Below are 13048 nucleotides of genomic sequence, written 5' to 3'. Positions count from 1 at the left end.
TCCGCTCGCACCCTTCCCTTCCCCTGCGCGACTTCCTGCGAACGCGCGGCGCGCGACGCCGCACTCCTGGCTCCACCCCCGCCCCGGCCTCTTAGACGTCGCTCTGCGTCGAGCCCCGCCCCCTCTATCCCTAGCAACCGCCAAGCCGCCCTCCATAGCAACCGCCTAGCTTCCCTGGACGCACGGCCCAGAACTCCTAGTTGGGTCTACCCGCAAACGTAGAAGTCTCTTCTCTGGCCAATGACACAAGCTTAAGTTTAATTATCTTCTGAATTTGTCCTCTAAGCCCTTCCAAAAGTGGCAGACCACACAACAGCCAAATACCAATCAGAACTTGTCACCCTTCTTAAAACTCCAATAGATTATTATCACTCTCAGGGTTAAAGGAGAGAAACAGAAACTCAAACTGCTTGCCATCACTACAGAATTCTGCAGGATCTGGCCCCTGCCTATTTATTTGACCTCATTTGTACCTTCCTCCCTCTGACATTTACACTGGATATTCTCTCTTCCTGAATCATCATTTGCCTAAACCTTTGCATAGCTAGTTTCTTCTGGTCATTCTGTTCTCAGCTCAAATGTCACCCACTGGTAGGGTTGCAAGATTTAGCAAATAAAAATACAGGATGTGGGGGAGGATATAGCTCAGTGGGACAGTGCATGCTTAGCATCCAGGAGGTCCTGGGTTCAATATCCAGTACCTCCGTTAAAAGAAAAGAAAAGAAACTAATTGCCTCAACCCCCCAAAATAAAATTTTAAAAATTAAAAAACTTTAAAAAATACAGGATGATGGCTCGTTAAATTTGAATTTCAGATAAACAATGGAACACATTTTAGTATAAGTATATTCCATGCAATGTTTGGAACATACTTATGCTAAAAAAATTAATTGTTTATGTGAAATTCAAATTTAATTGGGCATCCTGTATTTTATCTGGCAACCCTTCCTCCTGGGAGAAGTCTTCCTTGTCTAATCTGTGTAAATCAGCCACCTCCCACTCTCCTGCAGTTTTTCTGTTACAGTATTTGTTTTAATTATTCATGGAATTTATTACTAGCTGAAATTATGTTATTTACAAGCTTATTGGCTGCTTCCTCTAGATTGTAAGCTGCTTGAGAGCAGGAAACTTGAAAGTTTGTTCATTGCTGTGTCTTCAAGACCTTGAAAAGCACTTGAAACACAGTAAGAACTGAATAAATATTCACTGAATAAAGAGATGAATAGATGATGTCTTAGCTCAGGCTGCTGTAACAAAATACCATAGACTGAGTGGCTTAAACATTTATTTCTCATAGTTCTGGAGGCTGGGAAGTCCAAGGTCAGGGTGCCCACCTGGTTGGTTTCCTAGTGAGAACTTTCTTTCTGGCTTGTGGACAGCTGTCTTCTCACTGTGTCCTCACTCGTTGGGGAAAGGGGGAGGGTTCTGGTGTCTTCCTCTTCTTATAAGGGCACTAATCCCATTATGGGGGCTCCATCCTCACAATCTCATCTAAATTCAATCATCTTCCTCACCTCCAAATACCATCACATCAGGGATTAGAGTTTCAAAATATGAGTTTCAGGAGGACACGTTTAGTCGATAGCAGATGGGCATGTCTCTGCATTCCTGCGGGGGAATGAGGACAGGAAGGCCCAGCAGTTTCTGTTTTTGTCAGCCAAATAAAGTCTTGAGATGTCTGTGTTTCAACAAAGAAACCTCCTTCTGTTTTGGTGCCTCAAGTTGTCAGGACATGTCCATGACTATGCCTTCAGGATAGGTCGGAGAAGAGGTAGTTAGGCAGCAAGAAGATGGATCCTGTACTGTGGGGTAGCTTATTCCATCAAAACAAACAACCTGGTATGAAGTGAGGTACTCTAACTGTGGGAGGGATGACTGAGTCTTTATTTCTCTGAGTCTGAATCAAACAAACCCCAAAACATTCTTTCTAGAGTAAAAACAGGCCATGTCCTAGACAAGAGTGGGAAATACCTTCTTTCCCCTGAGACTCACTTTTATTGCCCCCAGGGCAACTATCATGAGCATAAACACGACTTTGCTAAGATGGCCCTGACCTTGACGTGGTGTTTCAGGAAGTCTCTGAGAGCAGGTCAGAAGCAACTTCATACCTAGTGAAGACCCAAAGATGTCCCCTTCTGCCTCACGCTGTCCCTCCCCACCCCCTAACAAGGGTGCAATAGCCCACTTCCGGAGAAAAGACTAGGCTAATGTGTTTCTGATGCCTCAATTTGGTTCAAACCAGAATAAACACAAATGGCAAAAATCAGCCCATGAGCTCATTCAGGCTTTGATCAGAGACATAATTTCATTATGAAATTTTGAATCAGGCTGTTGTGAAGTCTTGCCAAGGAGTTTCATTTTCCCAGATGATATGGTGGGTTGTTTCTCTCCTCTTCTCATACTCGACTTGCGTATAACATACGAACTTTCCATCTAGTTTTATAATCTGATCCATCAATCTTTTTACAGCAGTATTTGCTGATGCAAACAACCAGCCTCAATTCTACCAGCAGATAATAAGCCTGATCAAAGAAGGTCGAGCTAAAGATATTGGTTTAGTTTGTCTGCCCTGCTCATCACATGTGTGATACATTTTTCACATACATCCTTCCTGATGTTATGGTGACCAGAAGAGGCAAGACATACCTCCAGGCCTATAATTTCTCAGCTTTAAAACAGACCTATTAATTTAACTACCCGGAAAGACTGCAGTGTAGTCATATGAATTACGGGATATAAAAAGCATTGTATACCCACTACACACAATGCAGATGGGAAGCTTTCTCTGTTCCTCCAGACCCATGGTGAGCTCCTCATTCCCTGGAATCTTGCTCCCAGTAACCACAGGGTTGTGTGAATGGGAAGATCCCAACAGAAATGGAACAAAAAGGTGGCTTGAAATGCCACGTTTTTGTGGGGGAGGGTATAGCTCAAGTGGTAGAGCTCATGCTTAGCATGCAAGGTACTGGGTTCAATCCCCAGTATCACCTCCAAAAATAAATAAATAAGCCTAATCACCTCCCCACCCCACAAAAAAAAAGTTGAAAAAAAGTAAATAAATAAAGTCACCTAAAAAATGTAAAGAAAAACAAATTTTAAAAAAATAATTTTTTAAATTAAAAAAAAAAGTGCCACATTTCTGAAACAGCTTTGTGCCCAGTTCTGGTAGGAAAGAATGGACTGTTTTCATGGGAAGCAGAGATCCTGAGCTCACTTTCTTCTTCATTCTGTACAAACTTTTTCATTGGGATCTAATGGACAAGTAGAAGCAGCTTCTAATGAGGGACTTTTCAAAGCATGATCTGAGGACCACCAGCATCAGGAAACAGTTGGGGGAGCTGGTGTAAAATGCAGACTCTTGGGCTTCACCCAAGAGCTACCGAAATCAGACCCTCTGCTGGTGGGGCCCAGAGAATATGCATTTTTAACGAACTTCTCAAATGATCCTTGTATACACAGAAGTTTGAGATCTGAAAAGCAAAGTCTTTCCCGAAAGTCCCCCTGAAGCTTTCTGATGAGCTGACCAGAAGGCAGCCCTAGGAAGACGCAGCACCTTTCCCATCTACCTTAAATCCTCTCTTTTCTTCTCAGCAGAGCCAGGCTGCGGCAGGCTGCGGCAGTGTCTAATGCACTCTGAAAATATATGTCTTGGCTCTGCCCCAAATGCCTTGATATTTATGCTGCAGCCCGAGGGTCGTTATCCTTTGGCAAAGCTCCATTGTAAGGCCATTAGCTCTTAATTAGTGCCAGCTTGTTGGTTTATCCTTCCCAGTTGAACTGAGAGCAGAGGCTCCTCTGAGTAAGCCTCCCGAGTCTCTCCTCTGGCAAGTCCTGATGAAGTGACCCCTACCTGCTGGGGCTAAGAGTTGGGCCCCTGGAGTGGCCGCTTCTCCAGGTAAAACAGTTACCAGCCCCCAAGAGGGGCTCCGGACCCTGGAAGAATGGAGAAGCACTCAGAATATGTTTGGAGGATTTTATTATTTTTGTTGCATTCATAGCAAACCAGAAGGAAGAGTCCTGGTTTAGACAACCTCAACAGTGTACAAGGGAATATAAGAAAAGAAAGGTGCATTGAATTGCAGCTTTGTGGACCAAACTTCCAGTTCTCAGTCTAGGATGCCAGGGAAGTTTTAGATGAGCGTATAACAAGCCAGTGGGCTGGGGGGCTGTGAAATGTGGCTGAGAGACTCACCCCTGGGAACCCCAAGAAACTTCATGGCTAATGGATCTGGTCACCACTTCTAAGTGGGAAAAACGTAGTCTATATTGGTCTTGGCATTCGTCTCATTGCTGGAGAAGGAGCTCTTCAAAAAGATCCCTAGATTAAGCTTTGGAAAAATAACTAGCAGCATGTTGCTCCCTCCTATCACTGAATCCCTGTAGTCCTCGGCATATTCTGCTTAAGAAAATCTGAGAAGCAATTTTATGAGATGCTATTAACAGCCTCTAATTTTCAGCCTGGTTAAGATAACGCAGGACTGCTGGCTGTGTCTTGAGAGGTGGATCCAGAGCACACAGTGATGTGGGAATATGAAGTCTCATTCCAAATCGTAGATAATTGTTTTAGCTCCAAGGAGGCTGGAGGGCCCATATTAAGTCATCTCCCCAGGATCAGTGTGTTTCCTATTACACTCGATGTCTATCTGTCCAATGATCCTTCTGATTTTTACGCCGTTAGACTAAATCTTTGTATAATTCTTTCCCCCCTCCTCCCTTGCCCACCTCCCCCCATTTCCTTAAGAAAACACTTTTTCAAAATGTTAACCAGGTACCTTAGATTGTTTCCAGAAGAATAAAAAATCTGAAGTCAACTCCTGACACCAGCGTGTCAGGGCGACCTCTGCCTGTCAGAAGGGCAGCCTTGCCCCAGGGGCAGCTTCTGCCCGGCAAGACACTGAGCTTTTCCTTGGCCTTCTGTATCCCTCTTGCTCCTTTGTCTGGTCTAGTCTAGACTGGGAACACAATCTTACTTCCGAAGGAGAGACTCAGGCTGAGGTATGGAAGAAAGTTAGGACGAATACCTTCTCAGGCAGCAGAGGAAGAAGTGGTCAAAACCTTGATTTATGTGACTTTTAGAGCCTTGATTAGAAAAAGGTAAGTCAGCCAACTCTTGTATCTCAGAAAAAAAACAATCCTTCCAACTCACTCTGTAACTAGGTTGGAAGAATCTTCCAGATGCTTTAAATGTCTATTTGGGAGACTTTAGAGATGTCAGTTTTGCTTCCAGCCAGATTTGGGCATATCCCTAGGATGTTTGGCCACTGTGCTCAGGACCTGGGGACTCAGGTTTCTGCTGTGTTACCCCGCCACCACCCTTACCTCATCAGGGTATCAGGCATAAACCAAGTAGCTTATCTCCGAGGGCAGGGGTAAGCAAACTTCAGCCCTCCGGCCAAATCCCACCAGCCACCTATTTTTACAGGGCTCATGAGCTAAGAATGGTCTTCACATTTTTAAATAGTTGAAAAAAAAATAAGGATACTTTGTTGTGACACATGAAGCTGATAAGAAATGCAAATTTCAGAGTTCATAAATAAAGTTTTATTGGAACACAGCCACCCTGTTTGGTCTACAACTGCTATTGCACTACAAAGTCAGAGATGAACAGCTGCCCTGCAAAGCCTAAAATATTTACTACATGACCCTTTACAGGAAAAAAAGCTTGTCGATGACCCCTTCCTGGGGCTCTGGTGGGAGTTTTGCTCATTGAAAAGGGGTGTAAGTGACCAGAGCTGACTGTCAGTCACCATTGCCCTCTGAGAGTGACCTCTAAGAGTGAAATTTCCCTGTCCCAGCATGGAGGTGCAGTTCCTTTTTTTTCTGCCCTGGGGAAGATGAGGGGGTTCCCTATACATCGGAGTGTAGCTGATGCTTTAGTGGGCCAGCAGGGGGCTCTCTGAGGAGGTTTACATATCATGGGGAAGGGGGCAGAAGGAGCCCATGTGGAAGAGAAAAGGGGGTTCGGGAAGAGCGACACTGGCCTGTCAGTGTCTTTCAGCCCTAGGAGTTTTTTTTTTCTGAGCTCAAAGGAGAAGGGGGCTTCAGGCAGAAATCCAAAAGCCCCTTTGTCCAGAGTCTTTGTGAGACCGGCTTTGGTGATCTTGAGACAAAGCACCACACATGTAGGGGAGAGAGGCTCTCTACTTCACCCAGCGAGATTTAGGTGCATCTGGGTCTTCAAGGTCTGCGCCCAGGGTGGGCAGCTCCGGGAGTGTCCCAAGGCAGCCCCCCAGGGCCCAAGGCTGGTTCATGTGCTGGCAGTCTCCCGGTGGCAAAGTGGTCTTGAGCAGCTTCATAGCAGTGGGCGCTGATGAGGGTCTGGAGGGGAGAGGCAGGGTCTGGTAGATGCCCGGGAGGACCCTATGGCGTTAATGATGAGCACATGTGGTCCATCCTCTGGCTCCCCCTCCTCTTCCTGATAAAGGAGTGAGACCTGAATGGGCTGGGTATCATGGTACACAGGTGGGGAAAAGGACGTGCAAAATGTGAATTTTCACACAGCTAGGTGGTAGCACAGCCAGACTCCCTGAGTTCAAATCCTGGCTCCACTATTTATTAGCTGTGCATCCCTGCTCACATCCCTTCACCTCTTCTTGCCTCAGTTTCCTCATCTGTCAAATGGGCATAACAAAGGTACTCACCTCATAGGGCTGTGGGGAGGATGGAGTGAGGCAGTGCAAATAAAGGGCTTAGAAGAGAGTAAACACTATATAAATGTTGGCCATTGTTATTATAAGTATGTCTCCAACTGCACCCACAGCACTGTGAGACTTGAGGAAGGACAGGAAGTACAAGAAGGAATCCCGAGAATATGAAAACAATCATATGTATGTATATGTATGACTGAAACATGATGCTGTACATTGGAAATAGACACATTGTAAGTGACTATATTTTTTAAAAATTAAAAAAAAAAGAAGAAGAAGAAGGAATCCCATAGTCCTTGCTCTCAGGAGCTAACATTCGGCTGGAGACATACATTTAGATATGAAAAAGGTGTATAGACAGTCCATAGAAACACAGACGGAGGGGCCAGTAGCACAAGCACCTTCACATACTAATTCAGTGTGGGCATGAAATATATATAGATCCCCAGATGAGAGTGTGGGGAAGCACATTCTAGGGGGAGGGAACAGCATGGACAAAGGCACTGACATTTGAAAGTTCATTTGAACTGGGCACCATTGAGTAGTTCTGGGTAGAAGAGGAGATGGGATGCAGGATGTGAGCGGTGGGCCATGACTCTGGAAAGCTCGGTGGTCACAACCAGCTGTGGCCTGATGACAAAAATATCAAGGTCAGGTTGCCTTTGGTTCAGGCCCTAATGAACTTGGCTGCTGGCCTTATTTGTCCTCCCAGGAGGAGAAAGGAGCAGGCGTGATCCAGAACTATGATCTCCAGGAATAATATGAAAATAAACACGTTCAAGCGAGACCTTTTCATTCATTTGCTTTTTTTCATTCATTCAACAAACATCCGGCCCATGATAACAAAAGACAAATGCAATTGGTGGAAATTACAGGGGGCAGAGGAGCTGAGCGAGCCATGGTTGTGAAGGGCCTGTGGCTGCGCATTGAAAGGAAAAAGATGCAGGAGGGCTGTGGGAGGGGGCTGGAAAAGCTCTGGAGAGAGCAGAAATGTCAAAGCTGGTCTTTAGAAAAAAGAGGGAAATGGGAGGTGGGGAAACCAGGGGAATGCAAAGAGAATGTGTTGGTGAGAAATTGAGATGCAATGTCTGTGGACATTTTGTTGATTTGGTGGCAGGAAAAGAATTGTAAATATGCATGGTTGGCAAATACCTCGCACAAAAAAATACCTTGTGAGAATGAATGGGAGGGCATGAGAGAAACCAAGCACAGTCCTCAGTGATGGTCCTGCCCTTGGGAGAAAAGCCAAGTATATATTCAAGGCAGTTGTTGCCACTATCCCAGCCCTGGGGGCAGATCCGAAGTCTGAACCAGATGGGTTTTCTGTGTCTCTCAACTGGTGTGAGCAGGTGATGGGCCATCATTGGGCTTTTCCGTCCAAAGCGGGGAGGCACTGCTCTCCTCCTTCTGCTTAGAGCCCAGCCCTTGAAAGATGGCCAGAGAGGCCAGGGTTCCACTCAGTGGCCAAAGAGAGATGGCTCCAGCTTTAGGCCAGTCCTGAATGTGGCTCACTTTGGACTTTGCTCTGTCTTTGGCGCCCCAGCCCTGTGGTGCATCAGAGCAAGTGAGTAGAGAGCAGTCTAATGCCCTTCAGGATGTGGCTTGCTCATGCCCCAGGTGGTGAATCACGCAGAAGCGAGTCACGGGCTCAAATTAGGAACCATTACGCAAATGTAAAGCCCTCCAAGATGAATCTAATGAATGAACTGTCGCAATTAAAATGCTAGGTTCTGCCATCACGAGCCTGCTCTTCACATGGCCTTGACATCTGAGGCCTCCCTGTTTGAATCCTCCAAGATGAGACCATGGACTTTAACTGCGCACGTGGCCCTCTGCACATGCCCATCAGGCAGTCCTGGGGCCAGTGGATTCGGTGCTCATGAATTCACCAACTCAACTGCCCCAGCCTCTTTTCACGTCCATGTGTTGCTCCAGCTCCCAATCCTTGAGAGGACATTTCTCCTGGCCCCTGGGATTGTGACACCCTCACTGTCACCACCATTGCCAAGTGAGCCATCCAGGGCTGGCCTGGGAAAGCATTTCGCTTTGTTCCTTGAGCTGCCAGCTTGTTTGACAGCCTTGGATCTGGTCTGGCTATTCCAGCATCACTTAACCCCCTCCCCTGCCTCAAATCCCTGTTCCCCCTCCTCCTGTTCCCCTGCCCTGAAGGCTGCCGGCTTATTCCTTTTGGAGATGAACTCATTGTTGACTTTAACTCACTTCGATGTTTCCCAGGGAAGCAGGCTGGCGGGAGGCCCACCCCAGCTCCTAGAAGAAGACAGCAGGGTCAGTGCCAAGACTGGGTGCCAGGGGCCTTGGACCTGCCAAAATGCCTCCCATTTTATGGACAGGCCTGGCTCAACCTGAAGACATTCCAAGTATTTAATCAGCAGCCCATGGTACATATTGGGTTGCAGAGGGAGCCCTCAGAAGCCAGCCCCTTTCAGGAGAGATGAAATTCAGCCAGAGGAAGGAGCCGGCCTTCTCCATGGGCCAGGCTGATGCTCCACAGATGGAAAAACTCTATCCCAATAACAATAATCAATAACCAAAGGCTGGCAGCTGCTGTGGCCTGGCCTGAGGGGCCCCAGGGGGGTTGGCTCTGCCCTTTTTCCCACACAGGACTAAGTCCAGCCAGAAATCCAACTCACCCACCACCCCGCACCAAGCTCTGGGAGAGCGAACAGGCGAGGGAGGAACCATATTTCACATACTTTCTCTTTCAAAATGTAGCCCTGTTTCGCAATTTCCTACTTAAGCTCTGGAAGGCTCGAGGCTAGGACCCAAGCCACCTTCTCCAGCCACTGGCCTGGGTCTCTTCTCACCAGCAGCCTTGGAGGGGAGGGGAGGGGAGAAAGGTTGAGGCCCACACTTAGCTGCTCTCCCACCATTCCCATCGGGGCGGCTGACCCAGGGTCTATTTGATGCTGAAGCCAAGCAAGGCTCCAGACAAAAACCTGTTTATTCTTCACCCTGGGTCGGCTCTTTCCCTCGGGAGAGCAAAGAGGTACACCACACCAAAGCAGGTGCACCCAACTCTGGTATGCTGGGTCTCAGCAACCCCTGCGGCATCTAATCTTCCGATCTCCTTGCTCCCCTATAACTAGGCTTTTGTTCCACATCATTTTTACTAGCCAGGCACTACTCCAGCCCCTTTGCAATGAATCCTTTTAATCCTTCCAAATGGAACCTGTTCTCTCTGGTTGTTTTTCTCCTTCCGTACCACCTCTCACCAGGGTTGCCACCTGTTGTCTGCTTCAATCCAGTCTGGACCACAGCTGGAGGAGTCAGGGGGGAAAAAAAAAAGCCAGCACCTGGATTCCTGGCCCTGTGTCAGGGACTTGCATCAGGGCCCAGGAAGGTGACCCTTTTCCTAAATTCTCTCTCAGTTCTTCTAAACCAAACCAAACCAAACAAACCAGAGAAGGGAGAAAACTCCACTTAAAAAAACAAACTCGGAAAACACAATCCCATCACCCGAAATCTTGACATGGAAAACAAATGCATTCTCTAGAGGACTGGTCTGAAACATACCCAAGCTGGCACTGGGTCAAGGGGCCAGAAATGTGTTAGTCTGAGCAAGTCTGCTACCCTGTAGAGGAAAAGTTACCATTTTCCAAATGACACAGAAGCCAGTTAGCAGGCGCAGACACATCGTGGGCTGTTGTTGCTTAAACCTGGGAGTAGGATTAGGAATCTTGGCATGACTCCTCTCTCTAGCACCCCCTCACTTGGAGAATCACAAAGTGTGACATCTCATCAATCCTTGTGGTCTCCGGCCTCAGGTGGGCTGCTTCTAAGGCTGCGAGCGGGTAACTGCTCCCCAACTTAAAACACGCACTCTATCGCCAGCTCAAAAAAACAAAAACAAAAACATCGTTAGTCTTGAAAGGATGGAGTGACACAGACAGGGGTAGGTTCAGGTGTGGCCGTTTGCAAGGATGCACTGGGATTGCACCTGGACGCACAGTGTATCAGTATCAGGAGAATTCCCTCCTACCGGTAATTCGGCAGATATAAACACTCAGGACCTCCTGAAGTCCCTATTTAGTTCCCTCCCTTAGCTGCCTAGAGCATCAGGAGCAGCTTTAGGAGGGATGCAGAGAAGCCTAATGCCTCAGCATCACCCAGGTGATGCAGGAGATATCGGAGGATCCAGCTTATTCTTTGATTCTAAGATTCTGGGGTTTTGTTTCCGTGTTCTGAAATGTTTCACTTGTGTGTGAATTACCTGGGGAATCTGTTACAAGGCAGATTCAGATTTCTAGGTCTGGGAGGGGCCTGAGAATCTGCATTTTTAATGAGCTCCCAGATGAGGCTGAGGTTGCTGATCCGGAGCCATGCTTTTAGCAGCGAGGACCTGAGGTTCTGGGAGATGGGGACAAATCAGAGCCAGAGACGGCCAAGACATGCAGGGACTGAGGACCGATATCCAGACAGAGACAGAAAAGCAGAGAAACAATGGTGCACACACATGGGGTCAGAGGCTGAGGAGGTGGGAACAGAGAAAGACATGGTGACAAAAAGAGGGACAGAGAAGAGGGGAGGGTATAGCTCAAATGGTAGAGTGCCTGCTTAGCATGCACTAGGTCCTAGGTTCAATCCCCAATACCTCCACTGAAAAAGTAAAAAAATAAATAAACCTAATTACCTCCTCCTGCAAAAAAAAATAAATAAAATAAATAAATAAAACTCTAAAAAAAAAGGGGGGGGGGGACAGAGAAGGAAGAGTCAGAGAAACAGGGAGGGGCAAAGGTGGAGAGACCAAATTAGAGATGGTCGAAGGGTGGGGCCAGAGAGACCAGCAAAGAACACAGCCAGGATCAGAGAGAGAAGGCAAAAATAAAAATAAAAAAAAAAATACAAAGAGAGATAGAGAAGGCAAAGTAAGGAGTTTGGGGAGAGGCCGGAGCAGCCGTGGGCAGCCTGTGACCACACAGGATCCTGACTGTCAGCGTAGGGTCTCAGAGCTACGGGTGGGTTGAGCCCTACAGTGTGTCAGATGCACAGACCTGAGCTCCCCCACCTTCCAAACCTCCCAGGCTTCTCACACCAGCAGCACCCTCTCCTTCTCCTGTAGAGCTGTCCCTCCCACAGAGCTTCCCACTACTAGTGTTCCTCTTCCGGCTCCTGTGTGTTCAACCTCTTCTTAACTGGACCCCTTCCCAGCAGGTTTTAAACATTTTCAAGTCTTCCCCACCTAAAACACAAAACAAAACAAAAAACAAAAAAAGGAAAAAACTCTCTCTTGACCCCAAATCTCTTTCTAGCCCCGTCCTATTTTTCTGTTTCTCAGGGAAACTTCCCGAAAGAATTTGTACTGAATTCTGCCTCCATTACCCTCTCCAAACAGCTCTTGCAGAGGCTGCCACTGGCACACACACTGTAAGTCCAATGGTCAGTTTCCAGGCTTCGCTTTCACTTGTCTCTTAGCAGCCTTTGGTCCTCATGATCTCCCCTCCTGCTTGCTGGCTTCTGGGACGTGATGCCCTCCTGGTTTTTCTCTTGCCTGCTCTTTCTTTGAGATATCCAAGGATATCTGATCTTTATCCTCGGAGGGCTGCACAGCTGGGTCTGAGCCCCCTCTTCACCCAGGGCTTTTCCAAACCTGCAGCCTCAATGGTCTTCTTGACACCAGTTGACATTCCAGTTCAGAGGTCCCCTGTGTACTCTAGATCTATCTTTGTGTTATCACAATATCTACCCACCATCCTTACCCAGATGTCTCACAGGCATCTCAAACTCAACATGGTCAAAACCAAAGTTTTGTTCTTTCTCCTCCTCCCAAACTGGTCTTCCTCATGGGCTCTCCATCCCAGAACACAGCATCATCATTGGTCTGGGTTTTTGAACCAAAAATGAGGACTTTGTCCTTGACACCTTCCTCTCCCTTTCTCCCCTCATCCACATCTACTTTATCACCAAACTCTTTCAACTTTATCCTCCAAATTCCTTTGGCTTTGTCTTCTTCTCTCCATTTCCACTGTCACCATCCTCATCCAAGTCTTCAACATTTCTCACCTGGATGACAGCAACAGCCTCCTGAGCAGTTTCCCGACCATCTGCTTTCTATACTACAGCCAACAGATTTTGCAAATCTGATCATGTTGGCCTGCTGCCTAAAACTCTTCAGCCTCCCTTGGCTCTGAGAATAAAGACCTAACTCTAAGCGACTTTTCTGGGATCATCTCACCTCCCTCGCTCTCCAGGCCTTCCAGTTCTACTGGCCTTCCTTCATTTCATTGAACACCAAGCTCTTTTCTGCCACAGGACACTTGCATGTGCTTCGTCCTCTATGTAGGATTATGTTGTCCAATACAGTAGCCACTAGTCATGTATGGCTAGTGAGCACTTGACACATGGCTAGTACAACTGAAGAACCGAAATGTTAATGCTATTTA

Source organism: Vicugna pacos, chromosome 13 (genome assembly GCF_048564905.1).
Source record: "Vicugna pacos chromosome 13, VicPac4, whole genome shotgun sequence".
Taxonomy (NCBI): domain Eukaryota; kingdom Metazoa; phylum Chordata; class Mammalia; order Artiodactyla; family Camelidae; genus Vicugna; species Vicugna pacos.
Note: the sequence above shows the minus strand (reverse complement) of the source record.